Raw genomic sequence first — 16,825 nt, forward strand, 5'->3', positions numbered from 1 at the left:
CAAGGCAGGTGTAGTGTCAAAGACTTATATGTCTTAGGGAAGCTTGTGTGGTGATTCAATCTGTCGATGAGTATGTCTGGTGTCTGTAAAGATTACAGAGCCAGAGACTAAAGTGCCCACTCACAGGGAGTGTCTATGCTCCCACTTTGTCTTCATTCTCCACACACTACACCAGCCTGATGGCTTGGTTCTCTCCTTCATGATAATTTTCTGGTCATCTGTCCCTAGAAAATTGAGTGTTTAGGGACACAGGACACCTCTTGAGAGAGACAGAGAATCTTCATAAACTGCCCCCTCTATACTGGAAATATATGTGAGAAGTACACACAAGCTTAGGGAGGGCAGAGTCTGGTTATGGCTTGGAAATGGAGAGCTTTGATGTTACGAGCTATGTGAAAGGAAATCAGAGGTACATGAAGGGGACCATGGCTGATGTGGCAGGTAAAGGCCAAGGTTGTAGTATCTCTACATGCCACTGTGGGAGGCAGGAAGGAGTGCCTCCCAGTCTGTGTGGCCTTAAGCTTGCAGATGGGTGGGAAGAGATTGTAAACACTGTCTTCCATGGAGACACACTAATGAGACTTGCATAAAGAGTTATTTTATTATTTTATTTTTTTATATCTTTATTGATTTCAGAGAGGAATGGAGAGGGAGAGAGATAGAAACATCAATGATAGAGTCATTGATCAGCTGCAGCCCGCAACCCGGGCATGTGCCCTGACCGGGAATCGAACCCTGATCGCCTGGATCCTAAGTCCACGCTTAACACTGAGCCACACCCGGCCAGGCAAGAGTTTTTTTTAAATGTTTTTATTTCAGAGAGAAAGGGAGAGGGAGAGGTGAAAACATCAGTGGTGAGAGTCATTGATCAGTTGCCTCCTGCATGTCCCCTATTGGGCATGTGCCCTGACCGGGAATCAAACCGTGACCTCCTGGTTCATGGGTTGATGCTCAACCACTGAGTCATGCCAGCTGAGTTAGAGCTCCTTTAACAGCTGATTTTTTAAAACTGTTTTTTGTTTTGTTTTTACCATGTTATAGAACTCTATTTGGTCATGGAGATAACTACCTGCAGAGATGGGTTAGTGGGCACTTCTGACTTAAGGTCATAAACTAGTTGCTGATCTAGTTAAATGTTCTCATCTACTCTGGATGTCTGCTGCTTTCCTGAAGAAATATTTTTTTGTTGTTATTGTTTTTATTTTTACACCTGGATATTTAAAACCATCAAGCAGGTTTCTTGCTTTTTAATTCATCCTCAAGGCCCATCACTCCAATACTCTGCCTATTTATTTACACATTTATGTTACCTTCCCTACCTCAGTGGATATTGTCATATTTCTCTAACACTCTAGGATTTTAGAATTTCCTTGAGAGAGTCATGTTCTGATGATGTGGTCTCACAGCCAAAAATCTTTGAGCTCAAAATGTATAAAGAGGCTATTTAGTCTTTCCCCCAGTATTCAGTCTTCCACCCAACGATATGGTAAGCCCCCAATCTATATTCATCCCTAAGCTGGGCAGTGTTAAGTGTACAAAAATATTTGAGTGGAGTTGCCTTCCTGCTCTCAAGACATTTAATGTAGTTTCCAAGGTAAGACTAATTTACAAGAAGAAGTAGCCAACAATCTAAATAGAATTTTATATTCTTTTTGTTTGGGATCTTTTTTAAAAAACTGAATTTATTGGGGTGGCATTGGTTAATAAAATTATATAGGCCTCAGGTATACAATTCTACAATACATCATCTGTACACTGTATTGTGTGTTTACCGTCCCAAGTCAAGTCTCTTCCATCACATTTTATCCCTGCTTTTCCTTCTTCTACCTCCCCCACCCCCATTCACTCTGGCAATCACCATACTGTTCTCTTCTCACCCAGCCCCCAACCACCTCTCCTCAGGCAGCTATCAGTCTCTTCTTTTTATCCATGATTCTGTCTCCATTTTGTTTATTTTGTTTATTAGATTCCACATATAAGTGAAATCATATGGTATTTGTCTTTCTCTGATTGGCTTATTTCACTTAATATAATACTCTCCAGGTCCATCTATGCTGTCACAAAAGGTAAGATTTTCTTCTTTTTTTGCAGCTGAGTAGTATTCAGTTGCGTAAATGTCCCACAGCTTTTTTATCCGCTCATCTACTGATGCCCCATACCAAGACATATTATAATTAAAATGGCAAAGGTTAAAGACAAAGAGAGAATCTTAGGAGTGGCAAAAGAAAAGCAGTCAGTTACCTACAAGGGAGCTTCCATAAGACTGTCAGCTGATTTCTCAACAAAAACATTTCGGACCAGACGGATTGTCATGAAATATTCAAAGTGAGGAAAAGCAATGACCTAAAACCAAGACTACTTTAACCAGCAAGGCTATCATTTAAAATAGAAGGAGGAATAAAGAGCTTCCTAGACAAGAAAAAGCTAAAAGAGTTTGTTATCACCAAACCAGTATTATAAGAAATGTTAAAGAGTCTGCTTGAAGAAAAAGAAGGAGGAGGAGGAAGAGGAGGAGCAGGAAGAACATAGTTAAAAGAATAAAATCGCAATAAATACATATTATCAATAATGACTTTAAAATGTAAATGGTGTAAATGCTCCAATCAAAAGACATAGGGTAGCTGAATGGATAAGAAAACAGGACCCATATATATGCTGTCTACAAGAGGCTAACCTCAGAAAAAAAGATATACAGAGACTAAAAGTAAAGGGATGGAAAAAGATATTTCGTGAAAAAAAAAATAAAAAAAAGCTGGGGAAACAATACTGAAAAAATAGACTTTTAAACAAAAGCTATAGTAAGACAAAGAAGGACACCACATAAAAGGATAAAAAGAGCAACTCAAGAGGATATAACTCTTGTAAACATTTATGCACCTAACATAGGAGCACCTAAATATGTAAAGCAAATCTTGATGGACATAAAGGAAGAGATTGACAGTAATACAGTCATAGTAGGGAATTTTAACACCTCATTGACATCAGTGGGTAAATTTTCCAGACAGAAAATCAACAAGGAAACAGTGGCCTTAAATGACAGACTAGATCAGATGTATTTAATTGATATCTTCAGAGCATTTCACTTCAAAGCAGCAGAATATACATTCTTTTCAAGTGTATGTGGAACATTTTTTAGGATAGACCACATATTAGGGCACAAAACAAGTCTCAATAAATTTAAGAAGACTGAAATCATATCAAGCATCTTCTCTGATAATAATGGTATGAAACTAGAAATAAATCACAAGAAAAAAACTGAAAACACACAGAGTCGTGGAGGTTAAATAACATGTTACTAAACAATGAGTGGGTTAACAATGAGATCAAGGAAGAAATCAAAATATATCTTGAAACAAATGAAAATCAGAACACAACAACCCCAAACCTATGGGACACAGCGAAAGCAGACTTAGGAAGGAAATTCATAGCATTATAGGCCTACCTCAAGAAACAGAAAAATCTCAAATAAACTATCTAACTTTACACTCAAAGGAATGGGGGGCGGGGGGGGGGAACGCCAATTAACTAAGTCCAAAGTGAGTAAAAGGGAGGAAATAATATCAGAGCAGAAATAAATGAAATAGAGTCTAAAAATACAATACAAAAGTCAATGAAACCAATAGCTGGTTGTTAGAAAAGATATACTCATTTTTGAGTCCTATGTTACAAACATCGCATTTCAGATGAGAGAAAGCATAATGAGGATCTGAGTGACAGATATGGTTCTTGGGCAGAGTGACATTGGAGTTGGGTCTAAAAGTGCCAGCTGTGGTGGAAAGAAGCATGTTCCAGATGGGAGAGAAACTTACCAACAGTTGTAGATCACTGAGGAATGGGCCACAGATTGCATTTGGCAGTAACCCACGCAGTCTACCTCTAGCAGAGGTGTAGGTGGTGTGTTGGAGAGGACTTGTGGGGAAGGATTGGAGGTGCAGAGGTGAAGTTTCTTGATAAAGGGTCAGTGCACTTACTTGATTTTAATTGAAATTAATTGTTTTTTAAAAGTAGGCATATAGAAAAAAGGATTGGTGCAGTACCACCGTTTCTTCTGCTTTCAGCTTCTGTGGCTTTCGCAGGGCTTCCAACAGCAAAATGTTGGGACAGAGCATTCGGAGGTTCATCTCTGTGGCCCTTAGAAGCCACTATGAGGAAGGTCCAGGGAAGACTTTGCCATTTTCAGTGGAAAACAAGTGTTGGTTACTAGCTATGAGAACTTTGTTCTTTGGATCTGGATTTGCCCCACCTTTCTTTATAGTAAGACACCAACTGCTTAAAAAATGAGGCTGTTTTAGTTAATCCATGAAACAGATATGAAGAGGAGCATTTTAAGAGGTGCAGTCTCTGAAAAATGTATCCAACTGTTGAACTCAGTAACTAGATGTGTTTGTAAATAAACTTACGGCATGAATTCTTAATGCCTCTTCTCTAAAAAAAAAAAAGAGTAGGCATACACACACACACACACACACATACACACGTATATATATATAACAATTCAATAGGCAGATTAAGGTATGTAGTAAATATGTCATCTTTTCATCTTTGTCTCTCATCTCCCATTTTTCCTCCCTTGAGCCAGTCACCCCTATTAGATTCCTGTATATCTTTCCAAGCTAGTCTAGCATAGCCAAAAATGAATTAATTTTTATGTGTTTATTCATAAATGGAAGTGTAATATAGTTTTCCCTTTTTTATTTAATAATATGAATATATTTTGTGCATACCATTTTTAAATGTCTCTAATGTCGTCTTTGATATAACTATAACACACTCATCTTCAGTTCTCTCTATTCATGGATAATTAGTTATTTACAACCTTTTGCTCTAAAAATAATGCTGACACAAACCTCACGTATATAAATCTTTGTACACATATGTGAGTATATATGTAGGAAAAATTCCTATGAGTAAATTTGATATCTTAAAAATATTAATTCTTTTGATCCATGGATATAGTACATCTCTCCATTTATTTAGAGTATCTTTAAGTTCTCTCAGAAATGTTTTATAGGGTTTTTTTTACAAGTCTTGAAATATTTTGTGAATTTATTCCTATTTCAAATTTTATATTATTGGAAATGATATTGCTTTTTATTTCTATTTCTAATTTTTGTTGCTAGTATATAGTAATAGAATTTGTTTGAAAATGTATCTTATATCCTTCCGTCTTGCTAAATTCTCTTATTAATTGGAGCAGCTTTTTTGGTAAATTCTTTAGTATTTTCTAAATTGATAATAATTTGCCTGACATATTGTCAGACAATTTTATATCTTGTTTTATAATGTGAATGAATGCATTTCATTTTTCTTTTTTACCTATTGCACTGACTAGAACATTCAGTAAAATGTTGAATAGAGTTTGTGAGAGTAGACAACTTTGCCTTGCAACTGGTCTTAGGGGGAAGAATTCTTTTTTCTTTCTCCTCCTTTGACTCGATAATTTTAAATATCCTATCTTTAAGTCTGCTGATTCTTTCTTCTCTCTGCATAAATCTGCTGTTGAACCCCTCTAGTGAATCTTTCCATTCACTTATTGTATTTTTCAGCTCCAGACTTTTGATTTGGTTTCTTTTTTAAAAAAATATATCTTTATTGATTTCAGAGAGAGGAAGGGAGAGGGAGAGAGAGAGAGGTAGAAACCTCAATGATGAGAGAGTCGTCATTGATTGGCTGCCTCCTGCACGCCTCCTCCTGGGGATTGAGACAACAACCAGAACATGTGCCCTGACTGGGAATCAAACTGTGATCTGGATCCTAGGTCGATGTTCAACTCCAGAGCCACGCTTGGCTGGGCATGATTTGGGTTTTTTTTTTATAATTTATATCTCTTTGTTGATATTCTCATTTTGTTTGTATATCATATTTTTTATTTTCTTTAGTTATTTGTCTATGTTTTTCTTTAGTTCTTTGAGCATATTTAAGATAGTTGTTTTAAAGTCTTTGTCTAGTAAGTTTATGCCTGTGCTTCTTCAGGAACAATTTTTGCCAGTTTATTTTCTAATTTTAAATGAGCCATGCTATCCCATTTCTTTGTATCCTTTGTGATTTTTAAAAATTAAGCATTTGGCCTGGCTGGGCATGGCTTAGCAGTTGAGCATTGACCTAGAATCCAGGAGATCACAGTTCAATTCCCGGTCAGGGCACATGCCCGAGTTGCGGGCTAGGCAGCCGATCAATGACTCTCTCATCATTGATGTTTCTCTCTCTCTCTCTCCCCCTTCCTTTCCTCTCTCTGAAATCAATAAAGATATGCTTTTAAAAAAAAAGAAAAGAAAAGAAAAGAAAAGAAGAAAAGAAAAGAAGAAAAGAAAAGAAAAGAAAAGAAAAGAAAAGAAAAGAAAAGAAAAGAAAAGAAAAGAAAAGAAAAGAAAAGAAAAGAAAAGAAAAGAAAAGAAAAGAAAGGAAAAGAAAGGAAAAGAAAGGAAAAGAAAGGAAAAGAAATAGCCACCTCTCTCAGTCTTTGTAGACTGGCTCTATGCTGGGGCAGTTCTCTAATTAGTTGGAAATGCTTTGAGCCTAAGGATAAGCTCAAGGTTAGAGTTTAAAGTCTCTCAGGTCTTTTCTGAGATTTAGTTTTTTTAAAACTAAATTTATTGGGGTAACATTGGTTAATAACATTATATAATTTTCAGGTGTAAGAGATTGTAATTCAACATGTTTGTACTCTATTGTATGCTCCCTACCCAAAGTCTAGTTTTCTTCCATTACTATATTTTGATTGCCTTTACCCACTTTGTCCTCTCCCCACACTCTTTTCACTTTGGTAATCACAATTTTATTGTCTGTATCTCTGAGTTTATTTTCATTCATTTTGTTAGTCTGTTACTTTTTGGTTTTTATTCCACATGAGTGAAACCATATGGTTTTTGCCCTTTTCTGCCTGGCCTTTTTCACTTAGCATAATACTCTCAAGATCCATCCATGTTGTCACAAATGGCAATATTTCATCATTTTTATAGCTGAGTAATATTTCATTGTGTTACATATACTACATCTTCTTTATCCAATTATCCATTAGTGGACATAGTTTGTTTTCATGTCTTTGCTATCATAAACAATGTTGCAATGAATATAGTGGTACATATATCTTTACAAATAAGTGTTTTCATATTTTGGGGGTAAATACCCAGAAGAGGAACTGCTGGATCATATGGTAGTTTAATTCTTAATTTTTTAAGTAACCTCCATGGTGGATGCACTAATTACATTCCCACCAACATTGTATGAAGGTTCCCTTTTCTCCATGTCCTACTACTTGTTATTTCTTGTCTTTTTGATAATAGCCTTTCTAACAAGTGTGAAGTATTATCTCATTGTGGTTTGGATTTGTATTTCCTTAATAATTAGTGATGTGAAACATCTTTTCACTTATCTGTTTGGCATCTGTATGTCTTCATTTAAAAATTGTCTATTCAGGTTTTCTGACCATTTTTAAATTGGATAATTTGCTTTTTTTGTTGTGTGAATTCTTTATATATTTTGAATATTAGCCCCTTATTGGGGGTGTCATTTGCAAATATCTTCTCCCGTTCGCTTTGTTGTCTTTTTGTTTTGTCAATGGTTTCTTTTGCTGTGCAGAAACTTTTTAGTTTTATGTAGGGAAGCAGGAAGTAGGGGTGGGGTATGCTAATGGTTATAGGGTTTCTTACTGGAATAATAAAAAAATCTTAAATTGATTATGGTGATGGTTGAGAAATTCTGCAAATATACTAAAAACCACTGAATGGTAAACTTTATTATTATTATTTTTTAAGGGTTAGCCAAAATTTTTTATTTTCTCAAGCACCTACTACAGCCATGAATTTTGATGGGGGTTATCTCAGCTTTCTTCACACAAATATTCATTCCTATTTTACTGCACAGGACACTAAAGCTCAGAGAAGGGACTTCCTATGCCGAAGGTGAAACCACCAGCTAAATGTCAGGATCTGCAGTCAAACACAGGTCTATCTGATCTGAAGCTCATGTTCAGCCCACTATGAGAGTCTGTGAGAAGCAGAGGTGAGCAGGGAGCGCTCTGGGCCAGACGAATCCTAACTCCACCACTTGGCAAACTAGCGAAAGACAGTTTGCCTCCCTCTCTTATCAGTGAGGAAGGGCCAGAGTGATTCTTTGATTCTGATTCTAAATGGTGTTCTCTGGCTGATGCCCAAGGTCTCCAATTTGGAACAGTCAAGCTGAGCATTTCTTGGACATTGAGCTCCTAAGACAGGACTGTCAGTTATTGGCCGTAAGTGGCTGCTGGGGAGGTTGAAGGCATCTGCGACTGGGCACGCCATCTCTTACTTCATCATCTGTTCATTGTCAGACCAGTGAAAAGTTCCCTTAATTGATGGATCCAGCATTCTCTTCTCTGCTAACTGACGGCACACGGAGGCCACGTCTTTGACATGCACGGGGAACCTCTGCTGCCAGTGGTCCACGTTGGCCGACTTGTTGCTGTACTGCACTTTATCAAATATAATAGTCACAGAGCTTTCCTCCAGCTTTTCCACATCTCCATACAGAATGGGAATTCTCAAAACAGCAGCTACTAAATTGTTGTCCAGGACAGCCTTCTTTCCTTCTAATTTTGTCTTGCCATACAGATTTAGGGGACTTGGTATATCTTCCTCTCTATGGAGGATTTGTTCCATTAAAAACATAATCAAGCTAATATAGATTAGAAATGCTCCAATTGCAGCTGCTTCCTTTGCTAAATTCCCAGAAGCATCCACATTAAGTTGAACAGCGGCATCTGACTGATTTTCTACAACATCTGGCCTTCTCTCTGCTGCACAATGTACTATGACATGGAGCTGAAAATCACAAATGATTTGATGAAGCGCATTAGAATTCAATAGATTAACATGTTCAAACTTTGGTCTTCCTCTTCTAAAACCACAGCCAACGTCATGCCAATTATTCTGCTGAAATTCTTTGTACACGGCTCTGCCAAGAAGCCCAGTGGCACCAGTGACCAGAATCTGCCTACTGGGCATGTTAACTTCCTCTTGTTCCATGTTCTCGGGCATTTCAGGCATGGTTCCAGAATGATTTCTGGAAAACAGATTTGGGATGAGTTTCAGCTGCTGCCTCCTCTGGCTTCGTCTTTGCTCTGAATGGTAAACTTTAAGTGGTGAATTGTATGGTATATGAATTTAATCCCAATAAAGTTATTATTTTAAAAATTGAAATAAAGACTTTAGACATACAAAGGCTGAAAAAATTCATCATCGGGAGTAACACCCTAAAATACGTGTTAAAGGAAATCATTCAGGCAGAAGGAAAATGATACCAGATTTAAATAAGAAATATAAAAAAATAAAAAGAATTACAAATGGTAAGAAAACAGTTAAATATATATTTTGCCTATTGCTTATATTTCTTTAAAGATAATTAACTGAACAAAATAATGATAACATACTCTGTGTTTTAAACTATATAAATAAGTAAAATGTATGACAATAATACCATAAAGACATGCAATGGAGAAATAGACATATACTATTATAAAGTAGGAATTGAAATTCATTTTCTTGAATATTGATAATCAGTTATTCACACCACTTGTTGAAAAGATTTGACTCTTTTGTTGAAAATCAGCTGTTCATACATAAGTGGGCCTGTTGTAGATTCTCTATTCTGTTCCCCTGATCTATTTGTCTATCTTTATGCCAATACCATACTGTATTGATTGTTGTGGCTTTATAATAAGTCATGAAGTGACATAGTATTAATCCTCAAACTTTATTCTTTTGCAAAGTTGTTTTGGTGATTCTGGGTCCTATGTATTTCCACATGAATTTTAGAAGGAGCTTGTCAATTTCTCAAAAAAATATCTTGCTGGAATTTTGATTGGGATTGCCTTTAATATTTAAGTCAATTAGGAGAAAGGTGACATCATAATAATATTGAGTTTTCTGACCTATAAACATGGTATATCTTTCCATTTTCTTTTACTTGTTCTATCAATTATTGAGAAAGGGGTATTGAAATCTCTAAATATAATAGTAGATTTTATTTCTCCTTTGGTCCTATAACTCAAGACTCAACAATAAGAAAGAGAACAACCCACATGTAAAAAAAGGAAAGGATTTGAACACACACTTCACCAGAAAATTGGTAAGGCACAGGAATGCTATGTCCCCAGGCTTTTGCCATAACTGTAGTACACACATTGAGAGCCCTGGAACTAATCAGGGCTTCCTGACTTCTGTTTGTATTACTATTGCTGCATAACAAATTACCCCAAACTTAGCCAGTTATAACAGCACATATTTATTATCTCATGGTATCTGTGGGTTAAGAACCCATTCGGACAGAACTTAGCTGGATCCTCTCTGCCTCGTGGTCTCTCATAAGGCAAAATCAAGGTGTCAGCCTAAGGTCTGAAGTCTCATTCCAAGTTTCAGTTGGGGACCTGCTTCCAAGCTCTCAGTGGTTGTTGGAAGAATTCAGTTCCTCTGGTTCTTTTCTCACTGAAGGAGAAAAGAAGGAGAGCTTCAGTTTCTCACTGGCTATTTACCATAGGCCACCTCAGTGCCTTGTCATAGGGGCCTCTCCAACATGGCAGCTTATATCATAAAAGTGTGCATACCAAGAAGGCATTAGAAGGATTTGGCTAGCAAAATGGATGGAAGTAATAATATTTTGTAACTTAGTCATGGAATGTGATACCTCTCAATGTTGCCATAATCTTTTGGCCACAAGCAAGGTTCTCTAGTGGAGAGGATTATACAATGGCATGAATGTGAGGAGGCAGGGCTCAAAGAGAGCCATCTGAGAGGCTGCCTACTACACTGGCCTCAGTAAATCATGTTCTCTGGGTCAGTTTATTTTTAATTCCTGAAATCTAAGGACATATTTCCTCCTAATTACTTTAAATATACCACTTCAATCAATTCTTCGGGCTAATGATAATTCTATGTGAAAGCAGGTTTTCTTGCCTATTTCTACCCAGCACCCAATCTAGTTTCATATGGTCTGAGCCACAATAGGGTCCCTGAAGATCTATGTGCCTGCCTTTTTTGTGTGCTTTTACCTCCTACTATATGTGTTTCCTGTTTTCATCCCTGTTGGCCTTGACTCACCAATCAGGCTCTATAGGATGAGAGACTTCTGGGGAAGCATAGTAGATGTGAAGTGATGAGCTGGTGACAGCATGTTTTCTAGAATTGAGTATTGATTATTTGATCTGGTAAGTCTCTCTGGCCCATTTTGAGGAAAAGAAAAGATACTGATACTATAATCTCAAACATTTTCTGTTGCCCTGTCATTGATGCAGCATTCATTCAACAAAGATACACAGAGCACATGCTCTGTGAAAGGCAGTGAGAACCATCTAGATTTGTTTTTCTCTCTTAACCTCAATGAAACGTTGGGGCTTCCTTTTCCACCTTTTGAATTTTCTTTGGTTGCTTCCACCCATTCTCCCTTTTAGAGGTTTATTTTGCTTTGTGTTTTCTTAATGAAGCCCTCTCACTTTTCAGGAGATCACTTTTATTTATCTTTGAATCTTTTCTACACAGTTATCGCTCTCATATCGAGAATCAAGTGAAAGCAAAAACCAGTTTTTATTGGTACTTAACATAACAGGATGAGAGACTTTTGGTTGCAGCCAATTAGGAGGCTGCCCCCTTGGCTTTCTCAGCTATTTATCTTTGTACATCGTGGTTCCTAAACTGCCTTCTGATTCCCTCTGCCCCTGCAGAGCAGTGTTCCCTTTGCCCTTATCTAAGTAAGTTCTCTGCAGAGAATGTGTATTTTATACACAAAACCCAAGTTGCCACGTTTATCTTGTGACCTTACAAACACATCTAGATAGCCCTTTGCTGTAATAGTACCAAGGAAAGAGTCAGGCTGTCACCTGCTGTCATTTCCTCTAGTTCATGCAGCCAAATACCCCTATTATTGCTTTTTGTTCCTTTTTGTTCCTCTTCTTCAAAATTGGGTTGACTATTCTGGGTATTTTGCCTCTCCATGTAAACTTTAGTATCAGTTTTTTGATATCTACAGAATAACTTGCTGGGATTTTGTTTGGGATTGCCTTGAATCTATAGATCAATTGGGAAGAACTGACATCTTTGAGTCTTCCTTTCCTGGAAAATGGAATATCTCTCTATTTATTTAGTTTTTTATATCGTTCGAGTTTTGTAGTTTTTCTCATATGGATCTTGTATGTATTCTATTATATTTATACCTAAGTATGTCATTTTTTGAGGAGCTTATGTAAATGGGAATGTGATTTTTAAATTTCAAATTCCACTTGTTCATTGCTGGTATATAGGGAAGCAACGGACTTTTGTATATATTAACCTTATATTCTGCAACCTTGTTATAATTGCTAACCAGTTCCAGAAGTCTTGTCACTTTTTTCAGATTTTCTACATAGACAATCATGTCATCTGCGAACAAAGACAGTTTAATTTCTTCCTTCCCAGTCTTATTACATTAGCTAAGACTTCCCAGATATTTGTTTTTACTCGTTACTAAACAATACCACTTGTTTTTCTGGAAATTAGAGCTGATTTTGTTAATTTATCAAACATTCCATGGGCAGATGTTGGATATTTGAGAACACTCACTTTTTTTCTATTGATTTGAGAGAGAGAAAGAGAGAGAGAGAGAGAGATTTGTTGTTCCACTTATTTATGCAGTCATTGGTTGATTCTTGTATGTGCCCTGATGGGAACTGAACCTACAACCTTGGCATATCAGGACAACACTCTAACCAACTGAAATACCCAGCCAGGGCAGACAACATTCACTTTTAATCAAGATGTGTTGTATATAGGTTTGATCTTCTCCATTAATGACTAAAGTCTTTGGCCTCATTTGTTAAGCTAAATTCTGTTGCATCCTCACAGATTACTCTCAAAATCAAAGCCACAGCAATTCAGAATGACTTGGGATCTTGTTGGGAATTTGATGTTTTCATTTTACAGTTCTATTTACATATTTGCCCTTAGAGGGGGGGAAGTGGCCTAGAATTGATCACGAGGAATGTCCACAGTGAAGGGCTGTGTGTCAGTTTTGCATTCTCCCTCTTGGTGTGGTGTGCCTGTTCCTGTTCCTCTCACTGCATGTTGGGGACTTGCTTTCCCACCTAACTATAAAGGGCAGCTATGCTTGTGAAGCATGTGGGCAGTGTCTGGGGAATATAAGCCCACCTCTCACTTCAAGAAACTTCTAGGTGAGCCCCGGTGGGTGTTTCTCAGTGGTTAGAGCATTGTCCTGATATGCCAAGGGTGTAGGTTTGATCCCTGCTTTAGGGAGGTTGCAGTTCAATTCCCAGTCAGGGCACATGTCGGGGTTGAGGGCTCCATCCCCACTAAGGGGCATGCAGGAGGCAGCCAATCAATGACTCTCTCATTATTGATCTTTCTTTCTCTCTCTCCCTTCCTCTCTCTGAAATCAATTAAGACATATTTTAAAACAAACAAACAAAACAAACAAAGACATGGAAGAAATGTATATTGCTAAGTGAAAGAAGCCAATCTGAAAAGACAACATACTATAGGAATCCAACTCTAAACCGTCCTGGAAAAGGCAAAGCTATGAAGACAATAAAAAGATCAGTAGTCAATAACCAAAAAACAAAACAAAAATTTTAAAATGGACAATGGACTAAAATAGACTTTCTCCAAAGAAGATACACATGGCCAATAAATGCATGAAAAGATGCTCAACATAATTAGTCATTAAAGAAATGAAAATCAGAACCACAGTGAGATAACATTTCATACCCATTTAGCATGGCTATTATTTTTTAAAAAGAGAGAGAACATGTGTTGGCAAGGATGTGGAAAAATTGAAACTTTTATGCGTTGCTGGTGCAGTTGCTGTGAAAAACAATTTGGCAGTGATTCTCCTGAAAGTTAAAATAGAATTACCATATGATCCAGCAATTCCACTCCTAAGTATATACCCAAAAGAACTAAAAGTAAGAGCTCAAAACATACTTGCACACCATGTTCACAGCAGCATTTTTCACGATAGCCAAAAGACTGAAACAACCCAAGTGTCCATCAACAGATGAATGGATGAACAAAGTTGATATACAGTGGTACCTCGGTTTTTTAATGTAATCCATTCCGGAAGACCGTTCGAATTCTGAAACGTTCGAAAACCGAGAGATCAACAGCCAACAGCTAGGCCTCAGGATCTTGCCCTCAGCAGAAGCTGTGTGGCATGTTTGACTTCCAAGGTGAGTTTGAAAACCGAAGCATTTACTTCTGGATTTGCGCAGTTCATAAACTGAAATGTTCTTCAATGGAGACGTTTGAAAACCGGGGTACCACTGTATACATATAATGGAATATTATTTAGCCATAAAAAGAAATTAAATTCTGATACATGCTACAAAGATGAACCTTCAACACATTGTGCTAAGCAAAATAAGCCAGACACAAAAGGGCAAATATTGTATGATTTCACTTATATGAAGTACCTAAAATAGGGAAATTGATAGAGACAAAAAGTAGAGTAGAAGTTAGCAGATACTGGGGTAGGTTGGGGAAAATAGGGAGTTATTGTTTAATGGGTACAGAGTTTCTGTTTGGGTTGATGAAAAGTTTTGGAAGTAGATAGTGGTGATGTAAGTTATACAATATTGGGAATTTTATTAACCAATGTCACCCCAATAAAACATTGTTAAAATGATAAACTTCATGTTATGTATATTTTACCACAATTTTTTAGAAAATGCAGTAATTTCCAGGGATTAAGTAAAGGGAAAAAGGCATGAAAAGGTGGAACACATGGTATTCTTAGGACAGTGAAACTGTTCTATATGACATTGTAATGGTCAAAACCCATAGAATGTGCTACACATATGTGAACCCTACTGTAAGCTATTAACTTCAGCAATAATAATATATTGGTATTGGCTCATCAATTGTAACAAAGGTCCCACACTAAATGCAAGATTTTAATAATATGGGAAACTATGTGGCTAAGGGCAGGAAGCGGGCATATGAAAACTCTGTACTTGCTGTTCAATATTTCTGCAAACCTAAAGCTGCTCTAAAAATAGTTTTAATATTTTAAAAATTATACTACAATATGCATATTTTTGTAACTTGCTTTTTTCACTATATTCATACATTAATATCTTCCTAGGGATTCCACCTGCACAGGCAAGGGCAAGTATAGGGTGGCAATGGGAAGGTTAGCCAAAATAAAGATGAAGCTGTGGAAGGAGAATAAGATCCAGAGGAAGCGGGAATTTAGGGGCCGAGGATGTTGTACTCAAAGGCCCACAGAGGAGAGGGGCTAGAATTTGAGTGGACAAGCAGAGATAACAGAGCCCTTAAGTCTGAGCATTCCAACAGGCTGGGAATTCAAGCAGCGCAGGTAGTTTCAGCTTTTGCTCAGAAAATCTGGACCCCTGCTGGCAAGAGGCTGGCATGACAGGACAGAGCACGAGCAAGGAGATGGATGGTCGCACTTACTCAGTCTATTTCTAGGACTTCCCTGCTAGGGTGGTGTGAGCAGGTACAAAAGTCAGGTGATTGTGATGGTCAGTTGCCTGAAATTCTGTGATAGAAATCTGCTGGGGCAGGTAGAAGCTGTGGGGACCATGGGAAGGACCTGCTCCACCTAACACAGGATGTGTGCACATTAACCTCGGCTTCCCACCTGATGCTGTTGTGACCCCTCTGAGTCACTTTCCTTCTCCCGGGCATCCTTTCACATGACTCTCTGCCCAACTCCCACCAGGCAAGGAGGATGTGCCTGTCACAAGACCTCCTATTATCTTTGGGGTTGATTTAGGAAAACACCTAGAGGATGTTGGCTCAGCAGGCCTGGGTCTTGGGCCTTCTTGTCCTAGAGGCCACACTAGGGACTAGGTCCCCATCCCTTAGGTACAGAATTGCCATTCAGAGGAGGGACACATTCTTGCTGCTTCTCATCCTGACTTTTCTGCATCCTGCTAGTGATCAACACATTGTGCCAAGTGCTGGGGTTCTACCAGGGGAAGGGAGTCCTGTCACCACCTCCTTCCTCATTTGATGGAATATTGAGTCATCCTGGATTTCCTTAGGAATCAGTGAGGCAGGGGCATCCCACAGTCCCCCTTACCACGTAATAAGGAAGTGACAGCACTTCCCGCTCTTCGCTCCTTCATTTATACTTATTCCCTTTGTGACCTTATCTGGCCTCATGGTTTTATATACATCAATCAATCAATCAACCAACTAGCCAATCATCTGTAGCCAGGACCCTCCCTGAAAACGTCAGGATTCTGTACTGAGTATAAACCATTGGAGTATGGTGTCAGAAGGAATCTAGGAGATTAGCTATGATACTATTTGCAGTAATTGTAGCAGCAGAGGAGGTGAGAAGTGGTCATGTTCTGCATTTGTTTTGAAGGTAGAGACAACAAGACTCACTGATGGATTGGAAGTGGACTGTCAGAAACAAAAGTCAATGATGACACCAATGTTTTTCGCCTGAATAACTGGCAAGAGACAGGTGCCATTAACGGATGTGGGAAATACTGCAGTAAGAACAGATTTGGTATTTCTGATTGGGGGGGAGGGGAATACAGGGAATCAGGAGTTCACTTTTGAGATGAATATTGGACATGCAAGTGTATGTTTTGATTAGACAGTTTGGGCATGTGAGACCATCTACCCCATAAGATATACTCCATGGAGACAAGGCCTGTGTCTTGATGACTGTTTTGTCTGTCATAGTTCCTGGAACACAATAAGTACTCAAATATTTTAATTGTTGAATGCAAGTTGTCTCTTAAGGTCATTTTTATTGTGACCCCTTTATGTGACCATAGGGTTCTCCTCATCAGCTGAGTACTTCCTCCTGTGGCAGGACCCCACAC

At 38.0% G+C, this 16,825-nt stretch overlaps 2 pseudogenes; one reads left to right on the plus strand and one right to left on the minus strand.

The window, feature by feature from the left end:
- Positions 1 to 4,092: 4,092 nt before the first annotated feature.
- Positions 4,093 to 4,391, plus strand: LOC107544906 (cytochrome c oxidase subunit 7C, mitochondrial pseudogene; annotated as a pseudogene).
- Positions 4,392 to 8,054: 3,663 nt separating this feature from the next.
- LOC107544857 (methionine adenosyltransferase 2 subunit beta pseudogene) lies at positions 8,055 to 9,023 on the minus strand (annotated as a pseudogene).
- Positions 9,024 to 16,825: the final 7,802 nt, after the last annotated feature.

This window comes from Miniopterus natalensis, chromosome 12, assembly GCF_054644295.1.
Source record: "Miniopterus natalensis isolate mMinNat1 chromosome 12, mMinNat1.hap1, whole genome shotgun sequence".
Taxonomy (NCBI): Eukaryota; Metazoa; Chordata; class Mammalia; order Chiroptera; family Miniopteridae; genus Miniopterus; species Miniopterus natalensis.